Consider the following 13,229-nt stretch of genomic DNA (forward strand, 5'->3'; position numbering starts at 1 on the left):
TCCCTTTGGTATGTCTCTATTGTTCTTCATGCAATCATTAGCTCAATGATACAGTCCACTCATTCAGCCTCTGAAGTCATACTTGCAACCTTTTGCTCAATTTTGACTAAAAAACTGATCAATAACAGCTGATAGTCTATCAAAGAGAAAATTAAGCTTGACTCAAGTTGATCTGTTATGGCTTGGATTTTCACAGGATCTTCAGTGCTCAGGCCTCAAATCTTAAGGTAATTCAGGCCTCCACTGCCAATGGCAATGCATACCTTTGTTTTCTGTTTCAGTTGCGCCTGCTGGGTCAACAAAACAAAGCTAGACTCTGCTTGAAATTCTGATAGCGTATCGAATGCTTTCCAGCTGATTTTAGAAAATTGTTTTGTCATTCTTACAATGGCTCAGTACTTCTATCTGAAGTTAGAAGGAATCTCCTCCTATATGGGTAGTCAAAAATACTGCAGCAATAACTGACTGATGATCCACCGATCAACGGATGAACGAGCACTGCTCAACAATCACCATACGCTGCAGGAAAGGATGAGCCGAGGCGTGGTATACTGAGGAGACCATGCAAATGCTCCAAACAGTGTTCGTTCAATCACCATATCATCTCATTTGAGAACACCATCCACCAGGTACACAGAACATACTCTTGCAACTCAGCCAACATTGTCTAGCTGATAATGCTGAAGGAAAGGATGTCCCAAGGCATGATACATTGAGGAGACCATGCAGACACTACGACAACGGATGAATGAAGACTGCTCAGCAATCACCAGGCAGGGGTGTTCTCTTCCTACTGGGGAACACTTCAGCAGTCACGGGATTCAGCTTTGGGTAAGTGTTCTCCAAGGTGGCCTTCACAACACATGACAACACAGAATCGCTGAGCAGAAACTGATAGGCAAGTTCTGCACACATGAGAATGGCCTCAACTGGATCTTGGGTTCATGTCACACTATCTGTAACCCTCACTATTTGCCTGGACTTGCAAAATCTCACTAACTGTCCTGGCTGGAGACAATTCACACCTCTTTAACCTGCGCTTAACCCTTTCTCCAATCACATTGCCTGTACCTTTAAGACTTGATTACCTGTAAAGACTCGCATTCCAACCCTTATCTTGTTAATTGAGTTTGTGAACACAACTCTCACTCACCTGATGAAGGGTCAGTGCTCCAAAAGTTGTGACTTGTGCTACCAAATAAACCTGTTGGACTTCAACCTGGTGTTGTGAGACTACTTACTGTGCTTACCCCAGTCCAACGCCGGCATCTCCACTCCATAGATCCACCAATCACCAACGCTTTTTCGGCTTTCACTGTCCCTCTGAGGGGTACTGATAGTTTCCAATGTTACCAGTTTGTTCCAGATCTAAACAAGTGCAGGATGGTATTAAGTTGAAGTAATCTTGAAGCTTCTAAAGAAGACAGTAGTTGCACGATTTTCCTCACGTCAATTCACACATTCCCACTGCAAGCTGTCCTTAAAGTTTGACTTCTTTGTTCAACTGCCTGACCACGGCACAACTAACACTTCTGGGCCTCCCAGTCTGCATGGTCAATCAGGTAGCTGTATATAGTGCTGATCCTCTCAAGGGGTTCCAAAAATAAGCAATTTGGTAATTTTTAAAACTGGTCCTCTACATTTGGCCCTGCACACTCACATCTGCCCCTAGTTGAGCCAAATGTGAGAAATCTGATCTCAGAATCTCTGGTTTTCAAGCCTAACCGGAATTTTAACCAACCAACCTCGAAGCTCAAATACACACAAGTTTACCAAATTGCCTAAACTGCTACTGTGTAAAGTCGAGCCTGCCCCGCCATTCAATAAGATCATGGCTGATCTGAAGTGGATCAGTTCCACTTTCCCGCTTTCTCCCCATAACCCTTAATTCCCTTGTCTTTCAGAAACCTACCTACCCATGACTTAAATATATTCAGCGAGGTAGCCACCACCACTTCAATGGGCAGAGAATTCCAGAGATTCACCGCTCTTTGAGTGAAGAAGTTCCTCCTCAATTCTGATCTAAACTGCCCCCCCCACCCCCCCACCTTATCTTGAGGCTGTGCCCTCTAGTCCTGCTATCCTTTCTAAGCAGGAAGAATCTCTCTACCTCTACCCTATCCATCCCCTTCAGTATCTTATACGTCTCTATAAGATCCCCCCTCAGCCTTCTAAACTTGAGTACAGACCCAGTTTATTTAGTCTCCCTTCATAGGCCAACCTCCTCATCTCCGGTATCAGCCTAGTGAACCTCCTCTGCACTTCCTCCAAGGCCAATGTATCCTTGCACAAGTGCAGCGACCAAAACTGCACACAGTACTCCAGCTGCGGCCTCACCAGTACCCTGTACAGTTGCAGCAAGACCTCGCTTCTTTTACATTCTATCCCCCTTGCTATAAAGGCCAACATTCCATTCGCCTTCTTAATCACCTGTTGCACTTGCAGACTGGGTTTTTGCAACTCATGCACAAGGACCCCCAAGTCCCTCTGCACCATAGCATGCTGCAGCTTTTCGCCTTTTAAATAATAATCCCTCCTACTATTATTTCTGCCAACCTCACACTTGCTAAATTATACTCCAACTGCCAGGTCCTCGCCCACTCGCTCAGCCTATCCAGATCTCTCTGCAGACTTTCCACACCCTCCATGCAATTTGCTTTTCCACTCATCTTCGTGTCATCAGCAAATTTCATCACCCTACACTCAGTCCCCTCCTCCAGATCATCTATGTAAATGGTAAACAGTTGAGGCCCCAGAACCGATCCCTGCAGCACTCCACTAGTCACCAACTGCCAACCAGAATAGCACCCATTGATACCAACTCTCTGCTTCCTATTAGACAGCCAATCCTCTATCCACGCTAACACCTTACCCCAACTCCATGCACCCTAACCTTCTGTGAGGCTGATACCATCTTGTGTTTGTGAATCTAAGTAGTACTATGTACAAGGCACTAACCACCAAAAGAGGCTCAATAACAGAAATAAGGTGGATTCTTTATTCAAAGATGGTTCTGCGCTTAAAGACAGGGGTTTCACTGTAAAGGTATGTTCAGACTGCTAACAAATGGAGGGCATATGGTCCATCACATTACAGTGTACCTTAGAAATATAATCATACCTCTTAACATGCGTACCACAACATTAAAAGCTTGTACTTATATAATATCTTTAACAGAGTAAAAAAAATTTCCAAAGCATTTACAAGTTATTTACCCTCAGGTTCCCCCCCTCCAACAAGCCCCTTCCTTTTAAGCTACTTGACAATTTCAAACTTCCTTGGCCTATCTCGAAGTCATTTCACAAATCCCTTTGCCCATATTTCTCTTTTGCCTTCCGTGTCCTACAAATTCACCTTTTTACTCACATTACTGGGCAACTCTCACACCAGTCCTGGTCAGTGCCCACATAACTCACCCATGAAGCTCATGGATGTTCAATATTAAGGGTATCACCTACATCCAGGTCAGTGTTGCCAGACAGTCAAATCACTCTCCGTCTGGCTTACACATTAACATTGGCTCCCCAGGCACAAAAGGAAGTAGTAAATGCTGGAAGGATACCAGCTTTAAAATTGCGAAGAAAAAGCAGTGGAAAACTTGTCAAGAAATATACTGCATATATAAACCACCAGCACATTCATTATTGTAACTTTGATAATTTCTGCACCATCTTCAAACAAACTAAGTTAAACTTGCATTTCTTAACCGTTTAGTGTTGTATTTATCAGCTTTGGCAAAATAAGTTTTAAGCAAAAAAAATTAGGGACTGAACTACAGAGACTCCAAAAACCAATCTATGATGGAAAAAATACATTACAATTAAACACTTTGCCCAGTCCTTCTGTTTCCCCTCAATCATGAAATTCAACATGCATAAATATTATTAGCTTAATTAAAGGAAACGCTGTACAAAAACCATCATTACTTAGTGACGGTAACCAAACGCACTGTGTTAAAATGTCAGATTTTGTTCTCAAGACAGAATGCTATGTTACTTACATCAGAATGTTAGCTTTATGATTTTGTCCATAACAAAAATCTCAGCCTAATTGTTTTATGACCAAGTACTACATAAAAATGTATTTATTCACAGCTAGATTGAGAAAATAAACAAAGGCAGCAGAAACTCCTTCTGAAATACTGGAATCAATGAAGTGTTTAATGTTTCCTACTATATCAAAAAAGCAGATGACAACTTCAGCAGTAGAAAAAAACAAGTATTCATTTTATATTTTGATAATCATGTCTGTTACTCCCTCTTTTGCCCCAGTGAAATTAATTGCAAAGTGTAAAAAACAGATATGACATTAGAATTAGTTTTTCCATCTACCTTCATCATGACATATTACACACCAGTTGGGCACATGTGCAGCATTGATCAGACTGAAGTACAGAAACATTACTCCCTAAACAAGTAACATTATTATGTCCTTTCAACAATAAGGAAATCAGGAAGTGCACAACAGCATAAAACAATGTTTCCAATTGTTATTTAAGGGAAATAATATTTTTCCACGATAATGTTGATTTGGCTCATTTTAAGCTCATTAATCTTATCCACAAAAATCTGTTTGCTATCTTGTACATCTATCCAAATAATTTATAAAGTAGACAATGGTTTTAGTTTCCATTGTCTCTGCATATCCCTCTGTCTGTTGAAGCTCTGTCAGCTGTTTACAGAATAAAATTGTCTTACAATTTTCGAATAGAAACATAATTTCAGCAAGAGCACTAGTTCATGCCTGAGATTCTGAAAGCACTGTTTTTTTCTCCCAAGGATGCTTAAAGCAAAACAAAATTGTACCCATAACTCCAACTGGCAAATTAAGCTACATTTCAATTGTTCTGGATTTTGAAGACCTTTAATTAACCTAAATTCAACTAGAGGTATTGTGCATTGCTACTTGAGGACATTTAATTGTTTCTACCTTCACAATGAAACTTGTAGAGTACCTTTCAGAACCAAAGTACTTTACAGCCACTGATGTTTGTGAACAGTCATCACCGTTACAATGTAGAAAATGTGAAAGCCAATTTGGATGTAGCTCGCTCCTACAAAAAGCAACATACAACTACCAGATAAGCTGCTTTTTGCAATGTTGATTTAGGAATAAATATCGGCCAGGACACTGGAGATTATTTTCCAACTCTTCTACGAAATAATGCCATGAAGTCTTTATGTCCACCGAAGACAGATACAGCCTTGATTTAACGTCTCATCTGAAAGACGTCACCAACAGCAGCACACCTCCCTCAGGACTGCATTGGTGTGGAAGCCTTGATTGTTGGGGTGGAACTTGAACCCACAATCTATTAGAGTGCTACAAACTGAACCATGGAGGACACAAACTCAATTCAACTTGCAAAAATATACAAAGAATGGTAACAAATGAATGACTTGTGAAAAAAGTCACTGCATGTATGAACAGTGTGTTCACCACCAAAAGCAAGCGCATGAGTTGGTTATATCCAAGGAATAAAAAGGGTTAAATTACATTGCTCTACAGGCTGTCAACTTGTGGGAAAGATGTGAAGGAACAAACTTGCAAGTAAATTACAGAGAAGGGCAAGAATTTATAGAATAGTTATAATGCTGGTGTTTAACTATCTGAATATAGACTGGGATAGTGGTGTTGTAAAAAGTTGACAATGGCAAGTGTGTATTCAGGAGTTTTTTTTTACAGCAGTATATTTCCAATCCAATGAGTAAGGAGGTATTGCTAGACCTGGTTCTTATCCATATAAAATTGTAAAAGTGCAGCTAAGAGATGGAGTGGGGCCAATTAGGGACCAAAAAGCAAATTATGTCTGGAAGTAGGGGACACGCCTGAGGTATTAAATAAATGTGCTATATCTGTAATTAGCAAGAAAGAAAATTCTGTCCAGGTCATGGCAGAACAGGTAATTCAAACACTTGAGTTTAAAATTTAAAAAAAAGGTACTGGAAAATTTGTCAAGAAAAACAGTGTTGGATAGGTTTCCTGTACATACAGCTGATATGGCACCAAGACACCAAAGCAAATGAGTGGAAATTAGGGAAGCACTGGCCATAATTTTCAAATCAAATCAGAGGAGGTGCCAGAGGGAAAATATTACACCTTTGTTCAAGAAAAGGTGTGAATATAAGTCCAGTAACTGCAGGCCAGTTTGATTCCAGATGATAATACAAGACAAAATTAGCAAGTCACTTGGACAAATGCAAATTAATTAGGGAAGCCGACATTTGTCAGGGAAAATGCTGGAGTTTTTGACAGAGGGTCAATGAGGATAATGCTGCTGATGTGGTGTACGTGGTCTTCAGTGCCACACAACTGACTTGTGAACAAAGTTGGAGATTATGGAAAAAAAAAGAGACATTAGCAACATGGATATTGAATTGGCTGAGTGACATGAAAGAAGTAGTGGTGAACAGTTGTTTTTCAGATTGGAGGTTTATATTGGAGCTCCTCAGGATGTTTCAGGATCACTGTCCCTCCTGATCCATTTTAATAGCATAGGCCTTGGGTACAATTTCAACATTTGCAGATTATACGAAGCTTGGAAGTACTGAGGATGGTGGAGAAGATCAAAATAATATAGACATGTGGAATGCACTGATACATTTAATGCAGGAATGCGCAGACAAGTGGCAGATGAAACTGAATGCAGGAAATGTGAATTTTGATAGAAAGAACTTGGAGACAATACAAAATAAAAGGGTACAATTTTTCAGTGGATACAGGAGCAGAGGGGCCTGGGTAATAGGTATATAAATCATTGAAGTTAGCAGAACAGGTTGAGAGAGCAGTTCATAAAACATACAGCATTCTGGATTTTCTTAAGAGGTATAAAGTACAGAAGCTAAGAAGTTAAACCTGGATAATTATTGGTTCTGCCTCAACTTAAGTATTATATACCCAGTTCTGGGTACCGCACGTTAGCAAGGATGCAGAAATGATTCACAAGAATGGTTCCAGAGAAAAGGAGCTTCAATTACAATAACAGATTTGAGAAGTTGAGACTGCTCTTCTTGGAAAAGGCAGGAAAAGGAGAGGAAATTTGATAGGGGTATCCAAAATCATGAGAAGTCTGGACAGAATACTGAGGGAAAAAAAAATTAGCACTTAAATATTGAGAACATGAGGGCTCAAATTTAAGGCAAAAGCAAAAGAAGCAATGGCGACATGAGAAAATGGTTAAGTAGTACACACTGTCTTGGAGCATGTTAGACGCAGGTTCAATTGAGACATTCAAGAAGAAATTGCATTATTATCTGAAAAGGAAAAACATACACTTGGAGAATCATGCCTCAAGTATTGCATGCAATTTTGGTGCTCTTATCCGAGGATGGATGTCCATAGAGGGAGTACAGCAAAGGTTTACCATGCTGATTCTTGGGAAGACAGGTCTGTCATTGAGGAGAGACTAGGTCAGTTAGGATGATAGTCACTGGAGTTTAGAAAAGTGAGGAGATCTCATAGAAAGTTATAAAATTCTAACAACATTAGAGAGTATAGATTCCAGAAAGAATGTTCCCAATGATGCGAAAGTCCAGAACGAGGGTCATAGTTTAACATACATAGGCAGCTGGGATCAAGTGAAATCCTTGAAAAGTATAGGGGGTTTTGGAATAGAGTTAAAAAAGAAATCAGAAGAGCAAAAAGGGGACACAAGATTGTTTGACAGATAAGGCAAAGGAGAATCCAAAGAGCAAATACAAAAAGGGCAAACGAGTAACAAGGGAGAGAAAGTAGGGCCTCTTAAGGATCAACAAGGTCATCTACGTGCAGATCCACAAGGGATGGATGAGATCTGAAATGAATATTTCTCATCCATATTTACTATTGAGAGAAGCATGGATGTTAAGGAACTTGGGGAAATAAATACTGATGTCTTGAGGTGTGTACATATTACAGAGAAAGAGGTACTGGAAGTCTTAAAGCGCAAGGTAGATAAATCTCCAGGACCTGACGAAGTGTATCCCAGGACATTGTGGGAGGCTCGGGAGGAAATTGCAGGTCCCCAGCCAAGATATTTGAATCATCAATAGTCACGGGTGAGATGCCTGAAGATTGTAGAGTGACAAATGTTGTGCCTTTGTTTAAAAAGGCCTGCAAGGAAAAGTCTGGGAACTACAGGCCAGTGAGCTTCTAATCTGTGGTGGGTGAGTTGTTGGAAGGTATTTTGAGAGACAGGATTTACAGGTATTTAGAGAGGCAAGGATTAATTAAGGACAGTCAGCATAGCTTCGTGAATGGAAAATCATGTCTCACAAATTTGATCGAGTTTTTTGAAGGGGTAACCAAGAAGGTAGACGAGGGCAATGCAGTTGTCTACATGGACTTTAGCAAGGCCTTTGACAAGGTACCACATGGTAGGTTGTTGCATAAGGTTAAATCTCATGAGATCCAGGGTGAGGTATTTATATGGATACAAAACTGACTTCTTGTCAGAAGCCAGAGGGTGATTGTAGAGAGTTGTTTTTCAAACTGGAGGCCTGTAACCAGCAGTGTGCCTCAGGGATCAGTGCTGGGTCCACTGTTATTTGTCGTTTATATTAATGATTTGGATGAGAATATAACGGGCATGGTTAGTGAGTTGCAGGTGATACCAAGATTGGTGGCATAGTGGACAGTGAAGAAAGTTATCTCCAATTGCAACAGGATCTTGATCAATTGGGCCAGTGAGCTGGCGCATGGCAGGTGGAGTTTTCAATTTAGATAAATGTGAGGTGATGCACTTTGGTAAACTGAAGGAGGACAGGACTTACTTGGTTAATGGTAGGGCGTTGGGGAGCGTTACAAAGTGTACATGCTCATAGCTCCTTGAAAGTGGAGTGACAGAAGGACAGAACATTGAAGACAGGAGTTGGGACGTCTTGTTGAAGCTGTACAAGACATTGGTCAGGCCACACTTGGAATACTGTGTACAGTTCTGGTCACCCTATTATAGAAAGGATATTATTAAACTAGAAAGAGTGCAGAAAAGATTTAGTAGGGTGCTACCCTGACTTGATGGTTTGAGTTATAAGGAGAGGCTGGATAGACTGTGACATTTTCTCTGGAGCATAGAAGGCTGAGGGGTGATCTTATAAAGGTTTATAAAATAATGAGGGGCACAGATTAGCTACCTTTTCCCCAAAGGTTGGGGAGTCTAAACGTAGAGGGCATAGGTTTAAGATGACAGGGGAGAGATACAAAAGTGTCCAGAGGAGCAATTTTTTTCATACAAAGGGTGGTAAGCATCTGGAACAAGCTGCCAGAGGTGGTAGTAGTAGAGTGCAATTTTGTCTTTTAAAAGGCATTCTGAAAGTTATGAGAAGAAATTAGATATAGCTCTTGGGGTTAAATGGATCAGGTAATAGGGAGGAATCAGGATATTGAATTCAATGCTCAGCCATGATCAAAATGAATGGCAGATCAAGCTCGAGGGGCCGAATGGCCTACTCCTACTTCTAGTTCCTAATGTGCAGGGCTCCGAAGACATGGTGGCAATTGTCTCTGGGTGGATTGTTATTTCAACGGGCCAGCGATAACACGACGGGCCGAATGGCCCGCATATGGCGGGCGGGGGTCTGTCTGTTTGGGGGCGAACTGGTAGGCTTAATTGGTTTTACCTGAGAGTTGCTCATCATCCTTAGTAAACCAATCACATAATTTAAATCACATACTTTTGAAGCCGAGAAACCAAACACCTGCCCCTGAAAAGCGCTGCTATGGCAGCAAACAATGCTAAGAACGCATGAAACTTTTTTTTAATCACCGAACCAATTCATAGGCTGCACAGTCCGAAACGCACCTGTAACTAAAAAGTCGCACAACTTTCAAAACACTTGTCAAAAGCGGCGGCGCGCAAGTATATTCAAAAAAGAACATTTTGCGGGAGACGGAAAGGGGCGAGGAGGAGGAGGAGGACAGGAAAGAGATGAACAAAATGGAAAAGGAAGGAGGTGGTAGCAGGTGGGGGCGCGATGCCTTGAGAGGATAACGAGATTAAAAAGAGAATTGAAGTAAAACTGGGAACAAAGCATACATTCCTGGTGCATTGGAAGAATACACAACTTGGGTACTCCCCTCCCCTCTGCCCTCGCCCACCCCACGCCCCGTTAGGGGAGTTGTTGGGATCCCATTTCCAGTTGCTTCTTCCCTTTGCTGCTGCCTGAAGCTCAGGTTCCTGCGCGAACTGGACTGAAGGAGCCGACAGGTGAGGGGCCAGGGGCGCGCGAGGCTGATTGTTTTCCCCAGGGCGCAGGTCCGGGGGGCTCCAATTGCGCCGCGCGCTGCAACCACCTCCTCCTGCCAATCCGGCAAGCGAGCGGCGGCGGTTGAAGCTCACCGTGTAATATCACGGGGGAGTGCAGGGGCAATACACGGTTTGCCCGGCCGCCGCGTGAAAGAGGGTGAAAGGAACGACTCGATGGATCCGGCGGCTACTCGACCAAACAATTTCCCAGCTCTCACTCACCCAGCTGTGGGAAAAGCGCTGAGAGCAGCTCAGCTCCGCTATCGCAAATCCTACTGAGCCGCCATGTTCCGCTGCGTGACCGCGACGTCAGTAGCATCGCGTGCACGGATGACTCAGTCCGCTGGGCGGCTCGCGGCAGCGCGGGGGAGGGAGCGAGCGGTACGTGTTGCCAGCGCAGTGTTCGCACTGAGGCAGCATTGCATTCATTCCAGCACGACAAACCCTCTTACGTTTTGAATGCACTGTCAAGATATTTTGCCTGAATTGCTCTCTGATGGGAGGAACAAAAATGATGTACAGTCTTTTTTTTGCTTGCAACAACATCTCTCCAGCATGGTACACAACTAACGAATGTATTTTAATTTTACGTGGATTTAAACAATTAGCAACAAATCAAAGTTTGAATTAACATGCACAACTGAAAGGATAACATTGCTTCAATAATTTGCGTTAATAATTGAAAGTCACCGATATATTTGCGTTTGTCAGAATTTTAACTTCCTTTGTACCATGTTTTCTCTCGGCAGTCCAACAGAGCAGCCCTATTGTTTTCAATGATCTAGAAGCTCTACCTTTTATTATGCTCTTCCTTTACACAAATCTGTCACGGTGGCTAACAATCCTACTTGTAGCAGTCTGCTTTATGGATTGAATACCCTTTCACACCACACAAGCAAATTCTCTCCGAAAGCTTATAGAGGTATCCTTGGTGAAAATAGTTTATTTTGTTGAAGTCAATCTGACTAAATTCGTGATATTGCTCTTCAATTCTGCTTCATTTGCTGTTTCAAACATTGTGTTTAACTCTAAAGGGTGTCAAAAGGAAAACTTTGATTTTTTTCCCCCTGATAATGTATCGTGCAACTTTCTGATTGACAAATGAGACTACCATAACAAATCCAATAATACTTTATGCATACTAGCAGCAATAGATTGCATTGAATGCATGTTTTAATTTCCAGAATGTTAACCACAAGGAACAATTGAACATTCACATTTTCACAACAAAACAAATCAGTTATTTAGGTCAGAGGAACCACCAGATAATAAAAGCAATTATTCACTCTGATCTAAAACCAGATATAATTTGATTGTCTCAGTCAAGGAAACAAACAATTCAGATTTGGTCATAGTTTCTATCATAATGTGGGACTCTGAGCAACGTAATTAACAATCACTGTTCAAACAAATATACAGTACAAAAACTTTAAAAATATATGGTATTAGAAAGTAGATTTTACATATTTGACCAAGCTCATAAAAGGGTGGCACAGTGATTAGCACTGCTGCCTCACAGCACCAGGAACCTGGGTTCAATTCCAGCCTTGGGTGACTGCCTATGTCGGGTTTGCAGTTTCTCCCCATGCCTGTGTGATTTTGCTCCAGTTTCCTCCCACACTCCAAAGATGTGCAGGTTAGGTGGATTGGTTACGCTAAATTGCCCCTTAATTTCAGGGGGATTAGTAGGGGAAATATGTGGAGTTGCAGGGATAGGGTCTGGGTGGGATGGTAGTTGGTGCAGGCTCGAGGGGCCAAATGGCGGCCTCCTTGACTGTAGGGATTCTGTAATTCTATAAACAGCCATCTTATGCCTCTGTACTTTGGTTCTGCTGTAAGAAAAAAGTTGATCTGGCAAGAATTATTAACTTACTTTTAACAGAAATGTGGTGCTATTAAGTATGTTTCAATGGAGTTTGTGCTGTAAACAAAATTAATTGTGAGTAGTCGACAGAAGGCTGGTACTTAATATTTCAGAACTGGTTATTTCAAAAAGGAACCAAGAAATTATAATTTTTGTGGCACTTTAAGCCATTTTTTGATGGAATAACAAAATGTATTAATAGTATAAGTCTTTCATTTTCAGCATTTACTGGGGAGAAAATGTGTAGTAAAATATCTGGTGATAATTTAATTGACCCCACCCACTCTGAGGAATCTTCACTTGCTGGTGAGCACATGGTAAAATCAATACTGGTGTTTTAACCATGTGTCCAACTATGCTGCCTTCAAATGGGAATGAAGCATTGCTGAATTGATGCTAATATAGACAGATAGATCAATAACACTAGATAATGCAGTGTTTAATGATTTGAATTGATTTATTGTCACATGTATTAGTATACAGCGAGAAGTATTCAGAAAGAAGGAAAGGCAAGAGTGCAGAATGGAGTCATAGAGGTTTACAGCATGGAAACAGGCCCTTCGGCCCAACTTGTCCATGCTGCTTTTCATTTTTAAACCCCTAAGCTAGTCCCAATTACCCGCATTTGGCCCATATCCCGCTATACCCATTGTACCCATGTAATATCCAAATGCTTTTTAAAAGACAAAATTGTATTCGCCTCTACTACTACCTCTGGCTGCTTGTCCCAGACACTCACCACTCTTTGTGTGAAAAGTTGCCCCTCTGGACACTTTTGTATCTCCCCTCTCATCTTAAACCTATGCCCTCCAGTTTTAGACTCCCCTACCTTTAGGAAAAGATATTGACTATCTCGCTGATCTGTGCCCCTCGTTATTTTGTAGACCTCTATAAGATCACCCTTCAGCATCCTTACGCTCCAGAGAAAAAAGTCCCGTCTATCCAGCCTCTCCTTATAACTCAATCCATCAAGTCCTGGTAGCATCCTAATAAATCTTTTCTGCACGCTTTCTAGTTTAATAATATCCTTTCTATAATAGGGTGACCAGAATTGCACACAGTATTCCAAGTGTGGCCTTACCAATGTCTTGTACAACTTCAACAAGACATTCCAACTCCTATATTCAATGTTCTGACCAATGA

At 41.5% G+C, this 13,229-nt stretch overlaps 1 protein-coding gene across 7 annotated transcripts in view; it reads right to left on the reverse strand.

Annotated features, from left to right (window-relative positions):
* The window catches only part of LOC145353367 (sex comb on midleg-like protein 2), a 193,426-nt gene extending 182,889 nt beyond the window's left edge, over positions 1 to 10,537 (reverse strand). For 5 of the 7 annotated variants that reach the window (XM_080204062.1, XM_080204058.1, XM_080204060.1 and 2 more), the window contains exon 1: positions 10,445 to 10,537. The gene's annotated coding sequence lies outside the window, so the exon portion shown is untranslated. Of the gene's footprint in view, positions 1 to 1,241; positions 1,347 to 10,315; positions 10,416 to 10,444 lie in introns of those variants that run through there. The other 2 variants (XM_080204063.1, XM_080204056.1) reach the window with 2 other exon arrangements.
* Between the last annotated feature and the right edge of the window lie 2,692 nt (positions 10,538 to 13,229).

The sequence above is a fragment of the Carcharhinus amblyrhynchos genome, chromosome 15 (genome assembly GCF_965287045.1).
Source record: "Carcharhinus amblyrhynchos chromosome 15, sCarAmb.v2.hapA, whole genome shotgun sequence".
Classification (NCBI taxonomy): Eukaryota; Metazoa; Chordata; class Chondrichthyes; order Carcharhiniformes; family Carcharhinidae; genus Carcharhinus; species Carcharhinus amblyrhynchos.